The 6,555-nt window shown below is 41.2% G+C and overlaps 1 long non-coding RNA gene across 1 annotated transcript; it reads left to right on the top strand.

Annotated features, from left to right (window-relative positions):
* Positions 1-650: 650 nt before the first annotated feature.
* LOC106574781 (uncharacterized) lies at positions 651-6,555 on the top strand. The gene is made up of 2 exons (XR_001321581.2): positions 651-936; positions 5,271-6,555. It is a non-coding gene; the product is annotated as an uncharacterized lncRNA (long non-coding RNA).

The following is a 6,555-nucleotide window of genomic DNA, read 5'->3' as shown; positions in this document are numbered from 1 at the left end:
AGATCCGGGTTGGGGTCCGTCAGAGGGGTGGTTAGAGAGAGAGAGAAAGATGGCAGAAGCGGATGATGGAGTGGATTCAGAATCTAATGTTGGTAGAATCAAGGAGAATTAGAATTTTGTTCAAAAGAAAGGAAAACGGAGCAAAGTAGAGTACAGTGATGAGAATGTCACTTCGTATCTTTTAGGAGTAAGGTTTGTAAATGAGGGGCAGCTGATCGAACTACCGATCTTGAGGAATCCATTTGAGATATCCAAACTGGTGGAGAGAGTGCTGGGTAGAGTGAAGGCTGTGAGGATCACAAGAGGGGGGTTGTCTTTCATCGGCAGGATCCGGACATTTTAAAGGTTAAGAAGGTGGACTTTGTGGCTTTTATAGCTATGGTAATTAATGGCACTGCCAAGGTGGAGAGAAGGTCAAGGAAGATAGAAATCATAGTGATTGTGGCAGAGCGGTTCCTGGGGCCGAAAGATTTCTCAGCGAAGGAGTTACATGCAATATTGGCACAAGCCATACCAGATATGGAGAATTAGAAGAAGTGGGAGTTTTGTTTTTGGCAATGTACAATTTCTTTAGGATGGATTAAGTTAGTTTCACTAAAATGTATGTTTTTTTTTTTACTTTTTGGGGGGGTTTCAAATCGTCCAGTTGGTGGCAGCAATACACATTTTTAGGTTGTAGTCCGCCATAAAACCCACAGAAGAAGAAATCTCACTAAACACAACTCGAGCCAGCGTTATCTGAAGGAATGTCTAAATTCGAGTTGTTGAGAGTGATTCTGAAACAGCGATGTACAACGGCGGCGGAGATATTCAGAGCCGTTGCAAAAACACTTTCAAAGTACCAGGACAAAGTTTATCTGTCGAAAGAAGAGAACGACCGTCTGCAGACGCTGCTTGATATCATCCTGAAACCAGAGATAAAGTTGTATAGAACAGGTTTGTTTATCACTTGTCTCTTAACATTGTTTATCAACATTGCCAATATTGATCATTTAATTTATTTTGACAGTCCGTGCAGCATAAATGCGTGACAAGTGAACATTAGTAATTAAGTAAACTAGCTAGCAAACTCCCTTTGTCTAATACATCAGATTGTGATAATGTTACCAGCGTTATAGTTTAAAGTCTGAAATAAAACACAGACTGCAAAAAGTTTCCTTACAAGCCAAAATATTGAATAAAATGACATTTGAACTTATTCTAACCGGTTGTCTGTGAGGTTGGTCCTTATTTTTAAAATGGTATAGAATCAGCTTGATCCCCGCTGTCAAAGATGCTTGGAACTTTTTTTATATATATTTTCAGTGGTATTGTTAACACGCCCCTATAAAGAAAAATCGATCTGGTTCGACCGTGACCTTGCAGAGTTACTCCACCTCATGAAATGCATTTGGCGAAAGGCTCGGCACACGCATACTCAAGCTGACTGGCTATCGTTCAGGCAAATGAGAACTAAGTGGACTCAGGCTATCCGGAAGGCCAAGGTTAGTTATTTAAGGAGCAGTTCTCTCTCTGTGGGTCTAACCCCAAGAAGTTCTGGAAAACGGTTAAAGACCAATAAAATAAACCCTCCTCCTCACAGATGCCCATGTCCCTTAATGTTGAGGATGTGGTTGTTACTGACAAGAAGCACATGGCTGAACTCTTTAATCACCATGTCATTAAGTCAGGGTTCCTATTTTACTCAGCCATGCCTCCTTGCCCTTCCAACATTTCCTCATCTCCCACCTTTTCTAATGTGACTATCCACAATGCTTCTCCCTCTGTCTCCCTGCAGGCAGTCACTGAGTCCGAGGTGCTAAAGGAGCTCCATAAACTAGACCCCAAAAAAACATCTGGGACAGATGGTTTAGACCCTTTCTTCTTTAAGGTTGCTGCCCCTATCATCACCAAGCCTATCACCAACCTTTTTAACCTGTCTCTCCTCTCCGGGGAGGTTCCCATTGCTTGGAATGCAGCCACAGTTCGTCCTTTATTTAAAAGGGGAGATCAAGCTGATCCTAACTGTTATAGGCCTATTTCTATTTTTCCCTGTTTATCAAAAGTGTTGGAAATACTTGTCAATTATCAACTGACTGGCTTTCTTGATGTCTATAGTATTCTCTCTGGTATGTAATCTGGTTTTCGCTCAGGTTATGGATGTGTCACTGCAACCTTAAAAGGTACTCAATGATGTCACCATTGCCCTTGACTCTAAGCAATATTGTGCTGCTATTTATATTGACTTGGCCAAAGCTTTTCATACGGTAGACCATTCCATTCTTGTGGGCCGGCTAAGGAGTATTGGTGTCTCTGAGGGGTCTTTGGCTTGGTTTGCTAACTACCTCAAAGAGTGCAGTGTATAACGTCAGAAAATCTGCTGTCTCAGCAACTGCCTGTCACCAAGGGAGTACCCCAAGGCTATAAATCCTAGGCCCCACGCTCTTCTCAATTTACATCAACATAGCTCAGGCAGTAGGAAGCTCTCTCGTCCATTTATATGCAGTCTTATTCTCAGCTGGCCCCTCCCTGGATTTTGTGTTAAATGCTCTACAACAAAGTTTTCTTAGTGTCCAACAAGCTTTCTCTACCCTTAACCTTGTTCTGAACACCTCCAAAACAAAGGTCATGTGGTTTGGTAAGAAGAATTCCCCTCTTCCCACAGGTGTTATTACTACTTCTGAGGGTTTAGAGCTTGAGGTAGTCACCTCATACAAGTACTTGGGAGTATGGCTAGACGGTGCACTGTCCTTGTCTCAGCACATATCAAAGCTGCAGGCTAAAGTTAAATCTAGACTTGGTTTCCTCTATCGTAATCGCTCCTCTTTCACCCCAGCTGCCAAACTAACCCTGATTCAGATGACCATCCTACCCATGCTAGATTACGGAGACATAATTTATAGATCAGCAGGTAAGGGTGCTCTCAAGCAGCTAGATGTTCTTTACCATTCAGCCATCAGATTTGCCACCAATGCTCCTTATAGGACACATCACCACACTCTATACTCCTCTGTAAACTGGTCATCTCTGTATACCCGTCGCAAGACCCACTTATGCTTATTTATAAAACCCTCTTAGGCCTCACTCTCCCCTATCTGAGAGATCTACTGCAGCCCGCATCCTCCACATACACCCGTTCTGCCAGTCACATTCTGTTAAAGGTCCCCAAAGCACAAACATCCCTGAGTCGCTCGTCTTTTCAGTTTGCTGCAGCTAGCGACTGGAACGAGCTGCAACAAACACTCAAACTGGACAGTTTTATCTCAATCTCTTCATTCAGACTCAATCATGGACACTCTTACTGACAGTTGTGGCTGCTTTGTGTGATGTATTGTTGTCTCTACCTTCTTGACCTTTGTGCTGTTGACTGTACCCAATAATGTTTTTACCATGTTGTGTGCTGCTACCATGTTGTACAGGTATTTTAGCTACCTAATGTTAGTTGGCTGCTTATACATCAAACTTTCCAGTATATTAACTATAGGCTAACTACCCAACGTTTATTGACTTGATTATTCCCGTCATTCTTATCTTAGCTAAATGGTATAGTCGTTTTGCGTTCTCAATGGACATTTGGGTGCTTTTGTAAATTCACTCTGGCAATCTACTCCGATTTCAAATTCTCGTCTGAATTTAGAGCGCTCAACACCCGTTGAATATGGCCAGTGTCAGTAAACGTCAGCAAAAAAAAAGCGTAAATAAATTGTTGCCAGCAGCACAGTTTAGTCACCAATGCCCTGGATAACATGAAAACTGCCTAACCAGCTCTGATAGGGCGAGTAAAATGGTCAGTGGTCTCATTTGTGTCTGGAAGTAGATAGCAAGCTAGCCAACGTTAGCTTGGGTGCTTGACTGCCGCAAAGTCTGAACGCTCAAATCAACCCTACTCCTCGGCCTGAGCATCCAGTGTTCGCTCTGAATTTACAAACGGGAAATCTGACAACGCTCTGAATTTACGAGTGCACTCTGGCACTCCAGATAGAATTTAAGAACACACCTGAAGTCTTCAAATCTCTAACTAGTCATTTGTTTTGCTAACTAGCTAGCAAGAGGTTGCAAAGCAACTGCATCAACTTCCTGTAGACAGGAGAAGAGCAAATACACTCAACTGAAAGGATACCGTTCATTTACAGTATACTAAAGTGAACTAATACTATGTAGTGTATGTAGTATACACTATGTTAGTATGGGTATTCGAACACAGCTCAACTTTTCAAAACGCTGTTACTGCCATTGAAATTTCAATCACCTGGCACATGTAAATACTTGCAAGGTTTTTGTTAGTAAGCATGCATCATACATTGGTTTTGTGCGCACGTGCCTTAAGTGATGAGCAAACATATCGTGATAGCCACGTACGGTTTGAAGTCGGTGTAATAATACTTTCCTGTGGATATTTGGTCTCAAATTTACTTCCTACTTAACGGCCTATTTACAAACAAGCTAAACAGTTGTTAAATATGAATACAATTAGTCAACTATTAAATAACATCCACATAATTTGAAAGATATGTTCATTCTATGCTGAGGAAAAATGTAAAAGTACATTTAAAAAAAGAGTGTAACAACATTGCCATTTCATGCATTGATCTTTTAAAAGGCTCAGTTATCTGTGGCTCAGTTGGTAGAGCATGGTGTTTGCAACGCCAGCATGGTGTGGGCAACGCCAGGGTTGTGGGTTCGATTCCCACGGGGGGCCAGTACAAAAAAATAAAAAATATGCATGAAATGAAATGTATGCATTCACTACTGTAAGTCGCTCTGGATAAGAGCGTCTGCTAAATGACAATGTAATGTAAATGAAGAGATACAGTTTAATATGCTAATTAGCTAACAGTCTCAAATTCTGTGCATGTTATTTAAGTCTTGAAAAATGTAATCAATACTGCAGGTTCTATATAGAAGTGAACAAGGGATTCTCATCAATATTAATCATTTTAATTGTGAATAGAATAAACAATGTAAAATACATATGTACAACCTCTGAAGACAGTCACTTGCTGTACTACCCTTGCATTTTTTAAATGGACATTTAGTGCTGTTTAGACAAGTAATGAGCTCTTCCCCCTCCGTTATAATCAGTCCAGTCAGATTGCCTCTACTGACAATACTGAATGACCATGATCTACACTTCAGAAACTGTTAGGATCAACCAACAACAGCACATAAGTGTGAAATCCTGGAGATGGGCTACCCTATCCTAGACCCCATTATCTTATGTCAGATGAAGCGTAGCAGCACCCATCTCATCTGCAACTAAAATCTAATGTATCCTTTCTCCTTCCCTTCAGATTTCCAGCAGTTCATTGTCTCTGAAGAGGAGTTGTCCCCTGTACAGCAACACTGTAAGCAGAATTGAAGCCCCAGTCTGGGGCAAAATGACTGGAACCCCATACAGATTAAAGAGGAACAGGAAGAACGCAGGATCATCCAGGTGAATGAAGACTCGGTATTCACTCCTGCCTGGGTGAAAATTTACTATGATCATTACCCAACTCTTAACAAATCTTCTTCACAAATCTTCACAAATCCAAAGTGAAGAATACATAGACAAAACGGCTTCAACTGAACAGATCAAAACAGAACCTAAGGAAGAGGATTCCTCAGAGCCAACCAGTGAATCTCAGTCCCTGCGCAAATCATAGAGAACACTGACAGAAAAAGACACACTAAGCTCCAAGGTTAGAAAATCCATGGATCTGAAATCCCCAGTGCATAGGAGGAGTTACACAGAAATGAGAGAGAAACCATTTTGCTGTAGTGATTGTGGTGAACGTTTCACTCTGATGGGAAAACTGAATTCTCATAGGATTATGATGCACTCTGGGAAGAATCCGTATCGCTGTGATGAATGTGGAAAATGTTTTGTTCAGTGCGGAGCTCTGGATTCTCATATGAGGATCCACACAGGGTTGAATCTGCATCATTGTCAGGTTTGTAGCAAAGGTTTTGATTATGGTAGAAGTCTGAATGACCATATGAGGACCCACAAAGGGGTGAAATTGCATTGCTGTCGGGACTGTGGCAAAGGTTATGTTAAAGGTCTGAATTGTCATCGGAGGATTCACACAAAGGAGAAACTCAAAGGCTGTCATATTGGAGTGAACACCTGAAATCGCATGGAAGATTTCACACAGGCAAGAATACGCATTCTTATACTGATCCACACAGGGGAGAAATCATATCACGAACAGGATTTACTGTAATATGGCAAATGGTTTCCCCATGTTGAGTATCTGAATTATCACATGAGGATTCACACGGGGGAGAAATCATTTTGCTGTAATGATTGTGGCAAATGTTTTAATTTTGGCAATGGTCTGAAAACGCATATGAAGATTCACACATGGAAGAAATCATATTGCTGCCAGGTCTGTTTTGCTCAGGATAATTCACTGAGGTATCACATTGGGAATTTTCACTTGGATGGGTAAACTGAATTTGAAATTAGATACAAGATGGAGGGGCAAAATGTCAAACTTCCATGGTTCTTTCGGTGAATACAATATGACTTTGGGTTTGTAAATATACTTGCAGGACAACCAATAAAGTTACTAATTATTATTGTTCAACTCA

Source organism: Salmo salar, chromosome ssa16, assembly GCF_905237065.1.
Source record: "Salmo salar chromosome ssa16, Ssal_v3.1, whole genome shotgun sequence".
NCBI classification, from domain to species: Eukaryota; Metazoa; Chordata; class Actinopteri; order Salmoniformes; family Salmonidae; genus Salmo; species Salmo salar.
The sequence above is the reverse complement of the archived record's forward strand: the minus strand, read 5'-3'. Positions and strand labels throughout refer to the sequence as shown.